This window comes from Malaya genurostris, chromosome 2 (genome assembly GCF_030247185.1).
Source record: "Malaya genurostris strain Urasoe2022 chromosome 2, Malgen_1.1, whole genome shotgun sequence".
Taxonomy (NCBI): Eukaryota; Metazoa; Arthropoda; class Insecta; order Diptera; family Culicidae; genus Malaya; species Malaya genurostris.
This window is the reverse complement of record NC_080571.1, coordinates 169,798,908-169,818,701: the sequence shown is the minus strand read 5'-3', so window position 1 is coordinate 169,818,701 and position 19,794 is coordinate 169,798,908. Positions and strand designations below refer to the sequence as shown.

General features: G+C 35.3%; 1 protein-coding gene across 13 annotated transcripts in view; it reads right to left on the bottom strand.

Moving 5' to 3' along the window:
• The window catches only part of LOC131432380 (uncharacterized), a 159,188-nt gene extending 146,301 nt beyond the window's left edge, over positions 1-12,887 (bottom strand). Inside the window, exons 1-3 of one of the 13 annotated variants that reach the window (XR_009229840.1) lie at positions 12,769-12,847; positions 12,364-12,448; positions 12,039-12,303 (exon numbers count right to left, since the gene is read on the bottom strand). The gene's annotated coding sequence lies outside the window, so the exon portion shown is untranslated. Of the gene's footprint in view, positions 1-12,038; positions 12,319-12,363; positions 12,558-12,705 lie in introns of those variants that run through there. The other 12 variants (XR_009229844.1, XR_009229839.1, XR_009229841.1 and 9 more) reach the window with 12 other exon arrangements.
• Between the last annotated feature and the right edge of the window lie 6,907 nt (positions 12,888-19,794).

Here is a 19,794-nt window from a genome sequence, read left to right as displayed (position 1 = left end):
GATATTTTATCAGGGAAATCTAAAATTAGAAAAGTTAGCATCAAAAATCGTAAGACTCGCCCGGTTATTGTGATAAAACCGATCGAGTCGTCACAAACGAGCGATGATACAAGAAAATTTTTGAAAGACAAGTTGGATCCAAGGGCACACAAGATTAGTAACTTTAAAAATGGTAAAAATGGTTCGATTATTGTTGAGTGTGCAACAGGAGAAGACATTCAGACTTTAAAAAATAACATCGAAAGCAATTTGGGAGTTAATTACAATGCTGTTGTACCCACGCCTGGTAAACCAAAACTGAAAATAGTGGGCATGAGTGATCGATATTCCGCTGATGTATTTATTGATCTTTTGAAAAGTCAAAATCAGGAAATTGTGATTGAAGACGTAAAAGTGGTAACTGACTTTGAGAATCCTCGCTTCAAATATAACAAATATAGTGTTATAATTGAGGTAAATAAGAACACTTATTCTAGCTTGATGGCCGCTGGCAAGGTGTGCGTCGGCTGGGATAGGTGTTCGGTTTTCGAGTCATTCTACGTATTGCGCTGTTTCAGGTGTGGTGAGTTTGGTCACAAGAGCACCGAATGTTCGAATAAAGAAAATTGTTCCAAATGCAATGCTGCACATAGAACATCTGAGTGTACTTCAACTGATTTTAAATGCGTTAATTGTCTGAAAATGAACACTGTACGTAAAATGAATTTGGACATCAGCCATCCAGCATTTAGCAAGCAGTGTCCGGTATATTTGAGACTGCTTGAATCGAGAAAAAACAACATAAGTGAATAGCAACTAACGAAGGGGAGATTATCGGAAATATTGTACTTGAATATTGCCGGTTTATCTACTAATTTTGTCGCATTGCGGCATCTTGTGGAGAATAACTGTCCTTTGTTAGTTTTGCTCTCAGAAACACATATAGTTGAGTCTGATGCTTTCGATCAGTTCAGTATTCCGGGTTACACTATTGCGTTTTGCTTGTCACATTCCAGACACACGGGTGGAGTGGCCATTTACGCCAGAGAATCGATTAAGTTCAGCATTCTATCAAACGAAGTAGTTGGAAATAATTGGTTCTTGGGTATATCAGTTGAGAGAGGCATGCAGATGGGAAACTATGGAGTTGTATATCATTCCCCTAGTTCAAGCGATCGCCAGTTTCTGGAAATTCTAGAAAACTGGTGGGAAAATTTTGTAGATTTTAGTAAACTTAATATTATTGCGGGAGATTTCAACGTTGATTGGCTCAGTGATCAGAGTTCGAATCACTTGAAACAGTTAGCAGAATTCTTCAGTTTCAAACAAACTGTGAATGAATTTACAAGAATTTCGAGCCATAGCAGAACTTTGATAGATCACGTATATTCCAATTTTGACGGAGTTTATTCGTGTGTGGAGACCGATTGCAAGATTTCAGATCATGAGACAATTGCGATTTCCATAGCGAGTACCCCTAGAGATTGCAAAAACACAGTGAAAATTAAATGTTGGAAAAAATATTCAAAGCAAGCCATGTCTCGACTTGTGTCAAGTAGCTTGTATTGTACGCAGTTGACTGGAAATTTGGATCGCAGGGCATCTATTCTTACGGACGTATTAAAAAAGTGTACTAATAAATTAGTCACTGAAAAGTACGTTAGTTTGAACAGCTCAAGTAGCTGGTACTCAATGGACCTCTTACGATTAAAACGAGAGAGAGATAAACAGTACAAGAGGTTCTGTAGGACTAATAATGAATGTCACTGGCGTGCTTATACCAATGCACGAAACATTTATTCACGGGCCCTGAAGAAGACTAGATGTGAATATGTTCAGGGGAAGATCGATCAAAATCAGAAAAACAGCAAGGAGTTATGGAAAATTCTTAAACAATTACTAAAACCTACACATTGCTCAGCAAAAACTTTAACATTTAATGGCAGAGAAGAGCACTCAGAGCAAGTGATACCAGAAAAATTAAACAGTTATTTCATAAATAGTGTACAGCAGATCAATCAAAGTATTGATTTGGTTGGTGAACCTGTTGAAATAACACAGCCGATTAGTAATTATTGTAGATTTCTTGAATTTCACCCAATCACTTTTGAACAGTTGAAAGATATTTGTTTTAATTTAGGAAAATCGGCTGGTATTGACAATGTTAACTCAAAAGTGATACAAGATTGCTTTCATGTTATCGGTCACGATCTGCTGGACTTGGTAAATGAATCGTTATACACGGGGCATGTGCCAAAAGTTTGGAAAGAATCGCTGGTGGTTCCTATCCCCAAGGTTACTGGAACGGATAAAGCCGAGGAGTACCGTCCCATTAACATGTTGCACACGTTGGAAAAAATTTTGGAACTTGTTGTTAAAGATCAGCTGATGAACTATTTAAACTCTAACAGTTTGCTAATACCGGAACAATCGGGATATCGGAAAAGTCACTCTTGCGAAACCGCTTTAAACCTGGTTTTAGCAAAATGGAAGGAGAAAATCGAAATTAAAGAGACTATTTTTGCAGTGTTCTTGGATCTCAAGCGCGCTTTCGAAACAATTTCTAGACCTATACTGTTACAAACACTACAACGCTTTGGTATCGAAGGAGTAGCATATAAATGGTTTGAAAGCTATTTATTTGATAGAACTCAGAGAACTGTTTTCAACGATGTTGTGTCTAGTTTCCAAAGTAATTCACTTGGTGTGCCACAGGGTAGTGTTTTAGGTCCGATTTTATTCATTATGTACATAAATGACATGAAGCGAGTTTTACGGTTTTGTGAAATAAATTTGTTTGCTGACGATACTGTTCTGTTCATTACAGCTAAGGATTTGGATGAAGCGGTTGCACATTTGAACGAGGACTTACATTCTCTGGCTCAGTGGTTGAAATTCAAGCAGTTAAAACTGAATGTCGCGAAAACTAAATATATGGTTATTTCTGCTTTAAGCACTGGACGTGAAGCCAACATTGAAATTGATGGAGAGATTATTGATCGCGTTAGAGAGTTGAAGTATCTTGGAGTCATAATTGATGAAAAGCTAACATTCAAATCTCACGTTAACAACATCATCAAGAAGGTTGCAAAAAAGTACGGTGTATTATGCCGTCTGAAAAATGATTTAACGACCAGTAGTAAAATTCTTCTGTATAAATCAATAATCTCTCCTCACATTGACTTCTGCTCATCGATTCTGTTCCTTGCTAACAACACGCAAATATTGAGACTCCAGCGATTGCAAAATAAGGTCATGCGATTGATTTTGAAATGTAATAGATATACTTCCTCTAATATTCTATTGAACGCATTACAATGGCTTTCAGTGAAACAGAGAGTATATTATTTAACAATGGTGTTCATTTTCAAAATCTTAAATGGAATGCTGCCTCGATATTTGTGTGATCGGATTGAAAGAGGAAGTGACTTGCATAGGTACAATACTAGAAATGCGTCTGATGCGAGAACACCAAGCTTTTTGTCAGCCAGATCCCAGAACTCGTTATTGTACAAAGGGATTAGTTTTTTCAATTCGATGCCAGGACGAATCAAGCGGGCTGCAACATTGAGGGAGTTCAAAAAATTGTGTATTTCACACATAAAATCTATTTTGTAATTAGATCTTTAATGAATTAGTGCAATTTGATTTTTTCGAAAACTGTGTAAAATGACGAAGATTGTATTTATTTTATTTTTGTTTTTTTTTTTTCAAGTAAGACGCATTAGGTTGTTATGTTCTGTATGATGATGATGGATTTTTAATAATTTGTTTAGTAAAAAAAAAAAAAATGAGTTGTCTACAAAAGTATGAGCCTCGCGCGCGCAAAGCAGGTAGAGGCAATCTGGAAATTGAATATGACTGAAACTGGATATGTTCTCTTTTATTTTTGAGAGCTTTAGCATTCTACGTGTCGAGATCGAATCTTAACTTTGTAAGATTTGATGAATTATTCATTGATTATATTTCGGAAATAATAGGGATCGGAAGTTGTTGATGGAATTGGGCTTGGCTCTGCTCATCCGCAGTCTCGTTACTCCATCGTAGCTGATGTGTGTAGCGATGAACTGGTCCGGCGGGAAGGGCCAGGTGAATTACTGTCTGATACTGACAAAGATATCGGGTTCGATTCCTGATTTGTTCAAGGATCTTCCCGGGTTGGAAATTTTCTTGAATGACCCTGGATAGTAAATCGGAAATATTTGAATGTTTTCTTGTTCTCAGTTGTACTTTAGAAGGAGAATCTATGCCTGCTGGATTAACCAGATCGTTTTATATTTAGTTAACTGGTTAAAATATGTGATGCAATATTTATTATCATTTAGATAAATCGTCCAGCTCACACCTTTGTAGGGGTATGAGGCGGGACCATCATCATCATCATCATCATCATTTCCAAATACTCTGTGTAACTACTGCCACTATAAAAAAAATGCAGTACACTATTGTGTGTGGAACAATATTACCGAATGATACTTCTTCGAGGACCAAAAATAGTGTCGTGGAGCGGCTAAAGCGTAATTTTTACCAGCGGCGGTGGCGAATCGGTGTGATGCCATTTCCTGAAAAGTTTAATGCACTTAGTCTACGCTTTGCTTCTTCGAAATTTGTTTTGTGGTATTCCGGCACTTCCTCGTATTCAATTTCGTTAGGGAGAGACATATTATGCATAAAGATGGACTATGAGGCCACAGACAACAGATATACAGGCTCGAACAAAATTTTTTAAAATTCTGTGCAAATTTCAAATTTGCTATACGTTGGAATCACTACTGCCACCTAGCCGATTATTCGTCGCGATCTTTCTAAACGTTCCACTACGTTCCGGAACGATAACAAAATCCTCCTGCCTGCTATAGAAATATTAAGACTACAACAATTATCACACGATTTCCCTAAGTGGCACTTCGTGTCGATCGTGGTGCCAGTGTTCGCCACGCTGATTAAGCAACTTTATTCCCATGTCGCATAAATCACACGAGAATTCGATCGGAATAATAGCCTGTTCGCACTATACCGAGACGGGACCGCCCAAGACAATCCGGGACGGGAAACGTCCCGGATAGTCCCGGACGGTACCGCCCCGGTCGTCCCGGTATAGTGCGAACTGGCTATAAAACAAAAATGTACTTGTCATTTTAACCAACAGCAAAACAAAAATCTAGCGAAAAGTGAATTTTGCATCCAAAATTGTGGTTCATGTGAAAGCGCCACCCAAATCGTGATGGCACCTCGTGTCGATCGTGGTGACATCTGCAAGTGTTCGCCACGCTGATTGAGCAAATTTTACACACAGTTCATATGTGAGCATGTATATCTGTTATCTGCGATTTTTACTTTTTTTCTCGGAAACGCAATAACCCTTTTTATCCCACGAGATTTCCTACTTTCGTAACAAACACCCTTATTATGTACGTCGATCGATTCGAAATATTCCAATCGAATGTGCAATTTCCATACCGTATTCTGCTCGAGTTGTGTATGAACTCGAATATCATTCGTTCGAGTTGTTCAATTTTCGAACATTACTCGATCGACTTGCGTACGTATTACTTCTATTCGGTTCAGAATCGATCTAATTTGTTTATACTAGTGTGACGGTACGTATTACTTCTGTTCGGTTTACAATCAGCAACCCTGGAGTTGATGCTATCCTAGCCGTTTTTTTCAAGGATGTTGTATTCTTCGAGAATATTTTCAATTAAAGACAAATATTAGAAAAGGTTCCAAGTGCACATGACAATTTACTTTCGCTTTCGATTATTACGGTCCAATCAGTAATCCTGGAGTGGAAATGGAAATCTAGTACTTCACATAAGATACACCCAAACCTCCATTTACGAACCTTATATATGTATGTATGTATGCTTACACACTCACCCGTCTGCTTTTATGTATATATATTTATACATATAAAGGATTGCTTTTACTTCACCAATATTTATATGTATAAAGAAATACGTATACTTGCTCACATGCGTATGTATAAGTATACAAATACACATATATAAAGTACGTAAATGGAGGTTTGAGTGTAATAGCAAAAACAATCAACTTTGGATATTCACTGTAGAATTTATTTAGAATTAGTGGAATTTACCGTAACAATGGAAAAAGAATGTGAATTAAAGGAAACTGTCACTTACACCTGGGACCTTTACTAATGTTAATCGAGAATTATTGTTTTCGTTGGTAACTGAAATACACACTTTCACCAAGTTGCTAGCAGCCAAAGTTCCAAATTAATCTACACACTCAGATTTCTCGATTGATTTTTCAGAAGGCCGTAAGAGCAAGTGACAGTTTCTCTTTGCTTACACTCAAAAAAATCCCTGTAATTTTACATCTTATTAAATGCACATAAATGGAGCGTCGCAGTTCACGCAAATTCACGTGGAAGAACATTTAATATTGTCTCGAAAATTCCATGACATGAAATTCGTTGAAATAAAAAAAGAATACTGATAGCAACCGCCGCGAGACTTGAACCGAGAATCATTGGATCGCATGTACGTCTGTTAATTGACTGAGCCACAGAAGCATACGTCTGCGTGGTTGGTAAAAGGTGCATTTAAATTCATACAGTCGCACCTGCTAGCATAATGCAAGTTACAGTCGAAACCAGAAAAATTCAAGCTAATCTAACATTAAGTCAATACAAATGAAATTTTCCGTCATGTGACGAATTAAATCTTTATGAATTACATCATATGAGGAATTAAGTCACCCGTAGTATTCAAATCTTCTTGGTGTGTACTTTCTCTTTTGATTATTTTGATGTGATTATAAAGATTTTCTTGCGTTTCACAATTCTGTTTGAAAGTAGAAAGTTTCGGCTATTATTTTATGCAAAGAGTAGAGTGATAAACGTGGAAACCGGTTGGTAATTCATAGAAGAGAAAGTAAACAAAGAGAAACTGTCACTTCACGGAAAGACCGATATCAGCATTTCGGCGAAAAAATTAGTTGATTTTCTGATTTTAGTTAGTTATTTTTTGAGACAACTAAAAAAATCTTACTTTTGCTAATTTAGATTTTTTAATTCTGATTTCCTTGATAATAATAAAATATTTATTGAAATGGCTATTTTTTTAGTTGAATTCACCAATTGTCATTTCTTAGCTAAGGCACACTTCATTTCCATTCAACTTATTTTTTAGTTGAATTAGAGAAATAAAACGTCGTTTTCAACCAACATGAATGGTTGAATTGGTTTCTGCAATTTGCAGCTATATGGCGCTCTGTCGCCGAAATAACGCTAACACCGTAATGACTACTAGCCACTAGATGGCACACTACTACCGAAAAAAATTTCAGTCGCGGTTGTCTTTTCTATATTGGCAGGTATAAATACGATGTTGTATTGGAGAAAAAGACATAAGCGAAACATAAACTTCTTTTTGAACATTTTTCTTCTAAATCGTTGTTTTCTTCATTCGACTTCGCGAAATCGACTCTCTCACTGAAAACTTTGAGCACTCGGAAAATAAAAACCGAATACAAGTAGTACATCGAACGGCGTGGCCCGGAAGGTTGGAAGATACAAAAAACATCATTTGACATGTACAATTGAAGTGCAACATTTGAAACTCAATTCACTGTTCCGCGTAAAAACATTATTACGCACAATCGCTTCAAATGCGCTCAAATTCTGAATAAATACACTTTCCACTAACAGTTTACGTCATTTTTATATACCTGTTTAGGAATTCATATATGGATGTATCGTAACACATGCGTAAAACATCTAAAAAATTTGCAAGCAGTTTCAACAAGACTATCCCTTTTAGCTTTTTAATGGATTGTTTTGTTTTGACACTTCTCATGAATTTTGTGGCTAATAAACTGGTGATAGATAAATAGAAACAAATTTTCAGATTTTAAAAACAAAATTAGTTGTCAATGAGAATTTCGTGTTGGATTCAGATATTGCTGGTTTGTGTCCAGAATATTCGCCAACTAAACACATTCTCTAAAAATAAGAGTTTTTTTCAGCAAATAAATTCTCAATTTTAACTAATTTTATAGTTATTTTGGAAATTTTGTTGTTAAAATCAACTAATTCAAAAACAGTAATACGAATTAGGCGCAGAGCTAATTTCGGTCGTTCCGTGTTGCTTTTACGGCCTTCTGAAAATTCAACCGAGATTTGATTCCGTTGTTGGGTTTTTGTTTTTGACGAAAACTTTCGGTAATCAATAGAAATTTCCAACATTTCGGTACATGAATTTGATATTAGAAGAATTATGCAAATTTTTAACGGACGATCAGTTTCACGCAAGTTTTCATTACAGGATTTTGTAAATAAATATACAATTCATACGGTAAATCTAAATAGTCGTCGAGTACGGTAAAAACCATACCGTCCTTGTGGTAAAATTATCTTCCAATAACCGAACTTCTGTAATTACTGATTGTCGTGAAAATTAACTGTCACCCAGTTATTAAAATTTTCAGTACGTGTCTTTTTATAAACCAAACAAAAAAATTTTAATGGATTCGTCGAATGGAATGAGGCACTAGTGCAAAAGTTTTTAAAGCATTAGAACTACTCAAAGATTTTTATTTACATATAGGCAGAAAATAATTTCACATCACTATGTACACTTGCTGCCAATACATTTCGTTGGAAGGTAATTTCTGGTGGACTTTACGGGTTGTGCTATGCTCCGAAAGGTGCTTATAATTTCAGTCAACCGGGAAAAGAAGTTAGATATTTTCTGGACATATTTTATATTTTTTCATGGATGTGTAGTTTTCTTCACTCGCTTCTAAGAAAATATTAATCGTAAGTTTAAAACGTATGTTGTTTTATTAAATCCGAAAATCCATTTAAATTCAGAGTTTTAACCAAAAGTAAGCTAACACCACAGATGACAGATATACAGGCTCGAACAAAAATTTTCAAAATCCGGTGTAAATTTCAAATTTGCTATACGTTGGAAACACTACTGCCACCTAGTCGACTGATCGCCGCGATCGAGTAATGTTCGAAAATTGAACAACTCGAACGAATGATATTCGAGTTCATACACAACTCGAGCAGAATACAGAATGGAAATTGCACATTCGATTGGAATATTTCGAATCAATCGACGTACATAATAGGGGTGTTTGTTACGAAAGTAGGAAATCTCGTGGGAGAAAAAGGATTTTTGCGTTTCCGAGAAAAAAAAGTAAAAACCGCAGATAACAGATATACATGCTCACATATGAACTGCAGATGTCATCACGATCGACACGAGGTGCCATCACGATTTGGGTGGCACTTTCACATGAACCACAATTTTGGATGAAACATTCACTTTTCGCTAGATTTTTGTTTTGCTGTTGGGTAAAATGACAAGTATATTTTTGTTTTATAGCCAGTTCGCACTATACCGGAACGACCGGGACGGGACCGAATAATATAGAACGTGTAAGTAGTGTTGCCAGCTTTGATGGTTAGTGTTCGAAATTTTAAGTGTTCCCGAACGAGAGTCGATCGAATCATACAAGTCGAACGGAATAAAGAATGGAAAATTCGAACTCGAACGAAAGTGTAGATTCGTTCGTATCATAAATCCGATTACAGAATCGGGTGTATATTGAAATGAAAAACTACAAGGATCAGCCCCATGGGGTTGTTCGAGCCGTTGATGTGGAACAAGGCAACCAAAATTTCCAATGATTAACATTTTCAATTAATAGTCACACTTTTGAGTCCGCAAATGCACAAGAGTCTACTTAGATTGATCCTAATTAGGAATCAACACCGAACACGCGAACCCAGAATATAGACTCTATCGTGATTTGTATTTGTTTCGTAGCCGAGGAAATTACATCAATAGCCCAAATGTATCGATATTCAAGCTTCTCTTCACCAAGCCTGTGTTCAAGTTTTGTATGCAAGCAGTTATTTTTATAGCGTTTCTCTACCTTTACTACTATTTTGCGGTTTCGGTTGAAGCGATAAAATATTTCTTATTATCAATCGAGTTCATCTTATATAAATTAGAAATTAGTCTTAAGCACTCAAAATTTACCCTGGGGTAGTTGTCAATTTCTCAGGCGAAACGACAAAACATGGGATTTCATCCAATCTTGCATGACACAAGACCAGAGCATACCAAATCGTTTATGGCACTTCATGTCTTGCTGTGTAGCAACAACCTACCTCTAGCAAGCTACGCATAACACAGAAACGTTAGCTATAATTTGGCTTCTATTTGTAGATTCGCGTGCTTCCAACAGCTTTGCTTTTGCTTCGATTGACCAATCAGAGCGCTGCTTTCCCTTTGATATATCGCTTACTCCTTCAAAACCGTCGACTATGGCAGGGAAATCCGGTATGCCGGAGATTTTTTGCAGCCAAAATAGGACACTGCTAGCTATTAATCAACATTTCAATGATATAAAATTAAAAATACATGGCTATGAACATTCAAATCAATACGTAGAAATATTTCCAATCAAATGGTGACATAATATTAATAATTAATACAAAATTGACTGAGCTGTAATTGTTCAAAAGCTGACCACATTTCTAAGTGTATTTTTCTTGAGTTTCTAGTTTGCACCGCTATATAGAAAACAAAAATGTGTTCCACATTAAAACCTGTTTTAATCCACCTAGTGGTTTAATGATGCCTTTCTCATATCAATCACACTATCATATATAATACTGTGGTATTCTTTAAAATAATTTTCTTCGATTCTTAAAAGAATAATCGAAATAGGATTTCTTTGACCATTTATTGATAGAAACTATCGATTAGAAAAGATTTGAGGTCGATTTAGACATTTTTCTAAAGTTTTTCCCCATTTTGAGTGATGGTATACAAATTTTAACACACTTTACCCTATATTTCCGGATCCGGAAGTCGGATCCGCATGAAATTCAGGAGTTACGCTTGGGACCACAGGGCCTTTCATTTGAACCTAACTTTGTGAAAATCGGTTGCGACATTTATGAAAAAATTTGGAAAACATATTATCTGTTTTTTTGCGCATTTTACCCCATAACTCCCGAACCGGAAGTCGGATCCAAATAATATTCAGGAATTTGTTATGCGGGATACCCCTTCTATATGAGAAAAGCAAAAATACGTGTCGAATATTAATTATATATATATATATATATATATGTATATATATATATATATATATATATATATATATATATATATATATATATATATATATATATATATATATATATATATATATATATATATATATATATATATATATATATATATATATAAATATATATATATGTGTGTGTGTGTGTGTTTCTGTAGGAGGCAGCAGAATTTTGTTAAAGTTATATTAAAATAAAAAATATTCGTGTCGAATATTTTTGCGTTCTTAACCGAAAAAATTTTTTTTTTCATAATTCGGCATGTCAGGAAAGACTTAGCACTTCGGTGCTTATTACAAGTGTGTTGCAAATAGCCATAACTTTACGTCTGCTTAGCGGTTCAAATTGAACTGTTTAAGTTTGCAGTAAGCAGTTCAATTTGAACTGCTCTGCCCTGACGAGTCTAAGACGAAACGTAAAGGTTGTGAAATTTTAAGTATCTGATTTTGCGTGGAATACACACACATTATATATATATATATATATATATATATATATATATATATATATATATATATATATATATATATATATATATATATATATATATATATATATATATATATATATATATATATATATATATATATATATATATATATATATATATATATATATATATATATATATATATATATATATATATATATAGATATATATATATATATATATATATATATATATATACATATATATATATATATATATATATATATATATATATATATATATATATATATATATATATATATATATATATATATATATATATATATATATATATATATATATATATATATATATATATAGATATATATATATAGATATATATATATATATATATATATATATATATATATATATATATATATATATATATATATATACATACATATAAAGAGAGAGAGAGAGAGAGAGAGAGTAATGTTTTGCATACCTACGTACACTGATTGCTGAATGGCTTATGCTTACCCTTCAACATAAGAGAACTGTACTGAACTTATTTCGGCTTCAATGTACTGTTACCTCTCTCAAAAAAATTAATTTATTCGTAGTCAGTATCATACCGACGGATTTCTACAATTTCCACAATTAGCTATTTCTATGTAGATTAGAAATCACTTCAATAGCTTTTTTCCAATGTCACATTCGACAATGCATACTGCGCAGGCTCGAAGAATGGATTACTAACACACCCTGTGCTACCAAATAAAAATCTGTTTTTTAGGAATATCTGTTTACTATCTGCGAAGCATATATACATGAAAATATGCGATCTGTGATCTGTCGAAATGGCAACCCTGGAGCTGATTCTATCCTAGCTGTTTTTTTCAAGGATGTTGTATTCTTCGAGAATATTTTCAATTGAAGACAAATATTAGAAAAGGTCCCAAGTGCACATGACAGTTTACTTTATTTACATTCGCTTTCGATTATTACGGTCCAATCAGTAATCCTGGAGTGGAAATAGAAATCTAGTACTTCACATAAGAGAATAGCAAAAACCATCAAGCTCTGATATTCACTGTAGAAATCATTTAGAATTAGTGGAATTTACCGTAACAATGGAAAGAGAATGTGAATAAAGTGAAACTGTCACTTACACCTGGGACCTTTACTAATGTTCATCGAGAATTATTGTTTTCGTTGATAACTGAAATACACACTTTCACCGAGTTGCTAGCAGCCAAAGTTCCAAATTAATCTACACACTCAGATTTCTCGATTGTTTTTGCAGAAGGCCGTAAGAGCAAGTGACAGTTTCTCTTTGCTTACACACTCAAAAAAATCCTTGTGATTTTACATCTTATTAAATGCACACAAATGGAGTGTCGCAGTTCACGCAAATTCACGTGGAAGAACATTTAATATTGTGTCTAAAATTCCATGACATGAAATTCGTTGAAATAAAAAAAGAATACTGATAGCAACCGCCGCGAGACTTGAACCGAGAATCATTGGATCGCATGTACGTCTGTTAATTGACTGAGCCACAGAAGCATACGTCTGCTTGGTTGGTAAAAGGTGCATTTAAATTCATACAGTCGCACCTGCTAGCATAATGCAAGTTACAGTCGAAACCAGAAAAATTCAAGCTAATCTAACATTAAGTCAATACAAATGAAATTTTCCGTCATGTGACGAATTAAATCTTTATGAATTTCATCATATGAGGAATTAAGTCACCTGTAGTATTCAAATCTTCTTGGTGTGTACTTTCTCTTTTGATTATTTTGATGTGATTATAAAGATTTTCTTGCGTTTCACAATTCTGTTTGAAAGTAGAAAGTTTCGGCTATTATTTTATGCAAAGAGTAGAGTGATAAACGTGGAAACCGTTTGGTAATTCATAGAAGAGAAAGTAAACAAAGAGAAACTGTCACTTGCTTTTACGGCCTTCTGAAAATTCAACCGAGATTTGATTCCGTTGTTCGTTTTTTTTTTGACGAAAACTTTCGGTAATCATTAGAAATTTCCAACATTTCGGTACATGAGTTTGATATTACAACAATTATGCAAATTTTTACCGGACGATCAGTTTCACGCAAGTTTTCATTACAGGATTTTGTAAATAAATATACAATTCATACGAAAAATCTGAATAGTCGCCGAGTATGGTAAAAACCATACCGTCCTTGTGGTAAAATTATCTTCCAATAACCGAACTTCTGTAATTACTGATTGTCGTGAAAACTAACTGTCAACCAGTTATAAAAATTTCCGGTACCTGTCTTTTATAAACCAAACAAAAAAATTTTAATGGATTCGTCGAATGGAATGAGGTACTAGTGCAAAAGTTTTTAAAGCATTAGAACTACTCAAAGATTTTTATTTACATATAGGCAGAAAATAATCTCACATCACTATGTACACTTGCTGCCAATACATTTCGTTGGAAGGTAATTTCTGGTGGACTTTACGGGTTGTGCTATGCTCCGAAAGGCGCTCATAATTTCAGTCAACCGGGAAAAGAAGTTAGATATTTTCTGGACATATTTTATATTTTTTCATGGATGTGTAGTTTTCTTCACTCGTTTCTAAGAAAATACTAATCGTAAGTTTAAAACGTATGTTGTTTTATTAAATCCGAAAATCCATTTAAATTCAGAATTTTAACCAAAAGTAAGCTAACACCACAGATAACAGATATACAGGCTCGAACAAAAATTTTCAAAATCCGGTGTAAATTTCAAATTTGCTATACGTTGGAAACACTACTGCCACCTAGTCGACTGATCGCCGCGATCTTTCTAAACGCTCCACTACGTTCCGCAACGATAACAAAATTCTCCTGCCTACTTTAGAAATATTCCAGCTACAACAATTTAACTTATCACACGATTCCCCTAAGTGTTATCACACGATGTCTCTAAGTGTTTAAGACAAGTTTATTCTCATGTCGCATAAATCAAACGAGAATTCGATCGGAATAAAACAAAAATTAACTTGTCATTTTAACCAACAGCAAAACAAAAATCTAGCGTGAAGTGCAGGGATGGCATTTCACTAGAGTGATACACCAGGGCGGAGGTTTCATTTATACACTGCGGATGCATTTGCTGCGCTCCACAGAAAGAGGAAAGCGCACTTCTTCTCAGTGTCCAGACAGACAGATTTTGAGCGCGTGATTGTGTTGAAAGAAGCTGGTGCGAGAGAATAACATTCTCTTCGCACGAATCGCTCTCACGTGCTCTCGCCTAAATACACTTAAGTGATCACTGGCGCGTGAAGGTGAGCGAACACTTCTGTGAACTCAAATTAATAGAGAGTAGATCTGGCCTTGCTATGAAAAATTTGAAATGAAAACCGAAAATTTAACTATAAATTGTTTTATTTTGCAGATTTTGCGTGCCCCACGCTTCTTCTACGCAAACCATACACCAGAGTGCTCACTGGCGTGTACACCTCTGTGAAAGTATCTGCATCATCCTCAGAGAATTTATTAGCTCTGCTTCAGCACTTTGGTGCGATTCAGTGGAGGAGGTAAAAGGAAATAAACAAACGCACTCAGAATGCGTGCACACTTCATACAAAAGTGGTGTATATATGTGAAAGAGACGAGCTCTCGTTGAAGTTGTCAGTGCGAGGGGAGAAATTTTGCTTGCTCTTCGTCACACAGAGGAGATGGTCATCTCTGGTGAAGTGAATGTTGAAACCAAAATTGTGGCTCATGTGAAAGCGCCACCCAAATCGTGGTGGCACCTCGTGTCGATCGTGGTGACATCTGCAAGTGTTCGCCACGCTGATTGAGCAAATTTTACACACAGTTCATATGTCAGTTGAGTCAGTAACATTTAGAAGGTTGACACGGATAGGAATATATCTCGAAGGGGTTGTTCTCCTGTGACATAGGGTTTAAATATACTGTCATGAATCAATTGAGATTGAAGCTCAACTAGCCTTTCGAAGTTATTAATAATCAGGGGATTAAGTACCTCACATCTTATTAGCAGCGTTTCAATGGAAGTTCTTCCATTCCTGCCAGAACTTAAAGACTCATTGTATGTGTCGAATGCATGCAGTCTAAGACAATTCGCAAAGCATATTTTCCGGGTGAGCACCCCACCAAGATCCTGTTATTGTTCGAAAAAAATTTACTCTTTGTTGGCATTTTGTTAACAGATACCTCATGTGTTCTCCCCACGTGCATTAGGAATCAAACCACACCCGAGGTATTTGAAAGTCAAAACCTGCGTGATAATTCTTCCCATCATATGAAGCTGAAGCTGCGCGGGATCATGCTTTCTTAAAAAAACGATCAGCTCTTTTTCTCCGTAGAGAATTCGATACCCAGATGAACAGCCCAAACGGACAAGTTATCTAAGGTATCTTGCAATGGTTTTTGCAGGTTAACAGCATGCATGCATCAAATGCTTCTTTAATGTCTTAAAATACAGATGTCATTTGTTATTTTTGAGCGAAGGCAATTTGGATGCCAGACGAAAGTAATGCAAGGCAATCATTCGTCCCTTTATTTCTTCGGAAGCCAAACTGAGTATCTGACAACAAACCGTTCGTCTCAACCCAACCCATCAACCCAAGTGTCGAGACGTCGAAGAATAATTTTTTCGAACAATTTTCTGATGCAAGACAACATTGCAATGGGTCTAAATAAGTTATGATTGGAAGCTGGTTTCCCCGGTTTTAGAATGGCGATAACTTTCACTTACCGCCAATCAGGTGGAACAATATTTTGCTCAAGAAACTTGTTGACCAATTCCAACAAACGTTTTAATTGCGAGATCGGTCAGATTTTTCACCAAGTTGAATTTAATTCTGTAAACCCAGGAGCGTTATTGTTACAAGACAAGGGTCCTATAGAAAATTTCATCATTAAAAAGGGGCTATCAATTGAACCATTATTTGGGCTAGACTCCTGAATAGTGCTTTGTGTAGGAACAGAGTCTGGACTAACTTTCCTAGCAAAGTCAAATATCCATTGTTTCGATTATTCCTCACTCTCATTTTCTACGATACGATTTCTCATTCGTCTGGCCGTGTTCCAAAGAGTGCTCATGGAGATTTCTCTTGACAAACCTTCGACAAAATGTTTTCAATAGCTACATTTCTTGGCCTGAAGTATGCTCTTGTACTTGGTTTCTGAAACCAAGAAATTTTCAAAATTATGGGAAGTTCCTCCTCCTCGTGTTAAAAACGTCTTTAAAGCATTTTGTTTCGCGTGTTTAGCATCTGAGCACTCATTGTCCCACCAAGGGTTTGGAGGCCTTCTATTTGTCGATGGACCAAGAAATCGTTTGGTATGGGATTGTTCTGCGTCCTCCAGAATCGACCAAACGAGGAAGTCATATTCTTCAAGTGGGGAAGCTCTTCCATTGAATTTAAAATACTATAGATACTACTTTGGTGTTTAATCCAGTCAATATTTTTTATCAAATCATATGGAATATTAACTGAATTATCAATACATTTATAACTACTAATTGAGATGATGGTTGGTAAATGATCGCTACCGTGTAAATCAGGAAATATAATTCCAGGTGCAATCTAGTCGAAATGATGTCGAACAAAGAGATAAATGTAATGCACTTGGACGTGCAGGAGGTCTTGGAATCCGTGTCATGCTAACCATATTCAATACTGTCATGTTGAAATTGTCGCAAATATTGTGTATTAAGGATAATCTGTTATCATTGTAAACGGTACTCCACATAATTCCGTGCGAATTGAAATCTCCAAAAATTAATAGTGCAACAGGTAGAGCTTCGACCATTTCATTAAGCTGTCGTTGTCCAACTTGAGCACTTCGAGGAATATATACCGAAGCAATGCAAATGTCTTTTTCTTTAATGTTTATTTGACAAGCAATCACTTCTATACTAGAAATTGAAGGAATGTTGAATCTATGAAAGAAACAACATTTATTAATTCAATCGTTCGCACCGCACGCGTATATCTGTTGGCTCCTGGAAATTTTTTCTGGCTACCTAGAGTTTCATTGATTCAAGGCTTCAGTCATTTTCAAGGCTACCTGAATAAATAACAGTCTTAGTCAGCCTTTCTCAAATACTATACAGAGAGTGTTATTCTAATATAATCAGTCTTTTTCAAGACTAAGAAATAAATCAGCCTTTCATAAGGGTATCCATTCAAAGAATTATTTTTCGAACTAATCAGTCTTTATTAAGACTACCGCATAATCAGTCTTTATCATGACTTTTCCAAACTATTAGTCTAATCGAAGACTAATTTAGCCTAGTTAATTCAAACTTTTCAAAAATTCCTCCGTCCAACCGGAAAGACAATAAGCCTAAGGCTAAAAATGATTCAATAACGAAGAAATCTTAATCCGTTATTCTCAATTTTTCTAATAACATAGACGATCTTATAGAATTGGAATGTAAAAATAAAAGACAACGAGCGGACTTCCCTTCCTTCGATCCTACGCCGTCTAACAATATTTCTTCCTGAATCGGATTGTAGCGACATAGAAGAAATTTTTCCAAAATTTCTTAAAATGGACTTGTGAAGTAACAACAATCTATGCCTTCAGTGACGGTGATGATTTCCGACTTCAAACTACTGAAAAAAGAGCGAATTGGGAACATTATAAACGGCATAATTGTATTGCAAACTTAACGTAATGTCGTCGTTGCGAAGGCTTCGGCCATGGAACCAAAAATTGTCATATGGACATACGGTGTTTGAATTGTGGTAAATCGCATTCGAAAGACGTTTGTCCAATGAATGAAACCACTGATAAATTTTCAAGTTCAAATTGCAATTGAAATCATAAATCCATTTATTTGAAATGTCCTGTCAGTGAAAAAAGGCGGGTTGGTAATGTCAGAGACATAACTGGATGTCGTGAATACGAAAACAACTGACGTGTTCCTTAACACTTTCGAATATCAATTAGTTGATCAATTGTATGAATTATGCAAGCATTCCCATTTTCCACATTTTACGCAAAAACAAAGAAGGCTTCACTTGATCTCGATTACTGTGAATTTCACACAGCAAAAAGTGCACAAATCTAACCAAACTGTTCTAGATTTGCACTAAACTGAGGATATTTCCTTTCGATTTGCGAACAACAAATCTTAATAGTTCTTTAGAAAACTTTTAGAGCCATTAGAACGGCTGATTTTGTGTAATACTCTCCACCGTTGCATTTTCACCAATGTAAATGACTGGCAGCTGTGACGCAATTGCTCTTGTCGGAAGCGAAACTAGCTTTGCAAACGACACAAAATACATTTGCTCGCAGTGGCGATAGAATCCAAACTGATCCAATTTTTGTTGAGAGGTTTGTTTTTGCCTGATTTCGTTTGTACCTTTTTCACTAATGGGCGGTCCTAACGGCTATAAAAATAGCCGTATACAGAATTTTAATGTCGATTATTTTATTTCGGATTTGCATAATTGAATGAAAGAAACCATCAATATGCTGTAGGGATTCGTTTCTAGCATTCAGAAGGACCAAATTTAGGAACTCACTGTGATATTCACCACTTTTCGGAACATTTTTCTCGAACGATTTGTTGTACAGAAGCAAATATTTTGTTCTCTTCCTCAGAACGCATTCTGATTGCCTGGTGTTGACATGGGCCAAATGAGACAGGTTTTTTAATATTGTACTATTGAAATACTTCAATGCTTTTGCTATACACGTTTAAGTTGAAAAATTTTGATTCTGTTGGTAGTTAGATTATATTAATCCTTTCACAGATCACTGAGCTATAAGCTTTAAAAATACGAGCAAGGCAAACGCGCCTTATGGATTATCCCCTTTGATACTCGTTTACACCAAACATTTCAGAAAAGTTTAATTTTGAATTATTTGAGATTATGTAACACAACTGATAATTTTATCTTAGAATTGTGATCATATTTCCGATTGCGTGTAGCAAAAATTATGTTGATTGGTTAGATACAAGATATATTCACGATCAAAAACTTATCACTCTCTCAGAGGGTAAATTTTGAAAAGGCACCCCATAGTAAAGTAAGTCGTATTCACGACAAAAATTTCAAACGCTTGTTCGCTTAGACAACACGTTAAATCAACGAAATTAAAATTATAGAATATATTTGAAAATTAATAAAAAACGATACAAATGCCACTCCTAATTATTATAAGGGACTTATTTCTTCGAATGTAAAACAAAAATCCTTCTTAATTCTTCTAGTGGTGTGATAATGCCTTTCGCTTCTTTCATAACAGTCTCATG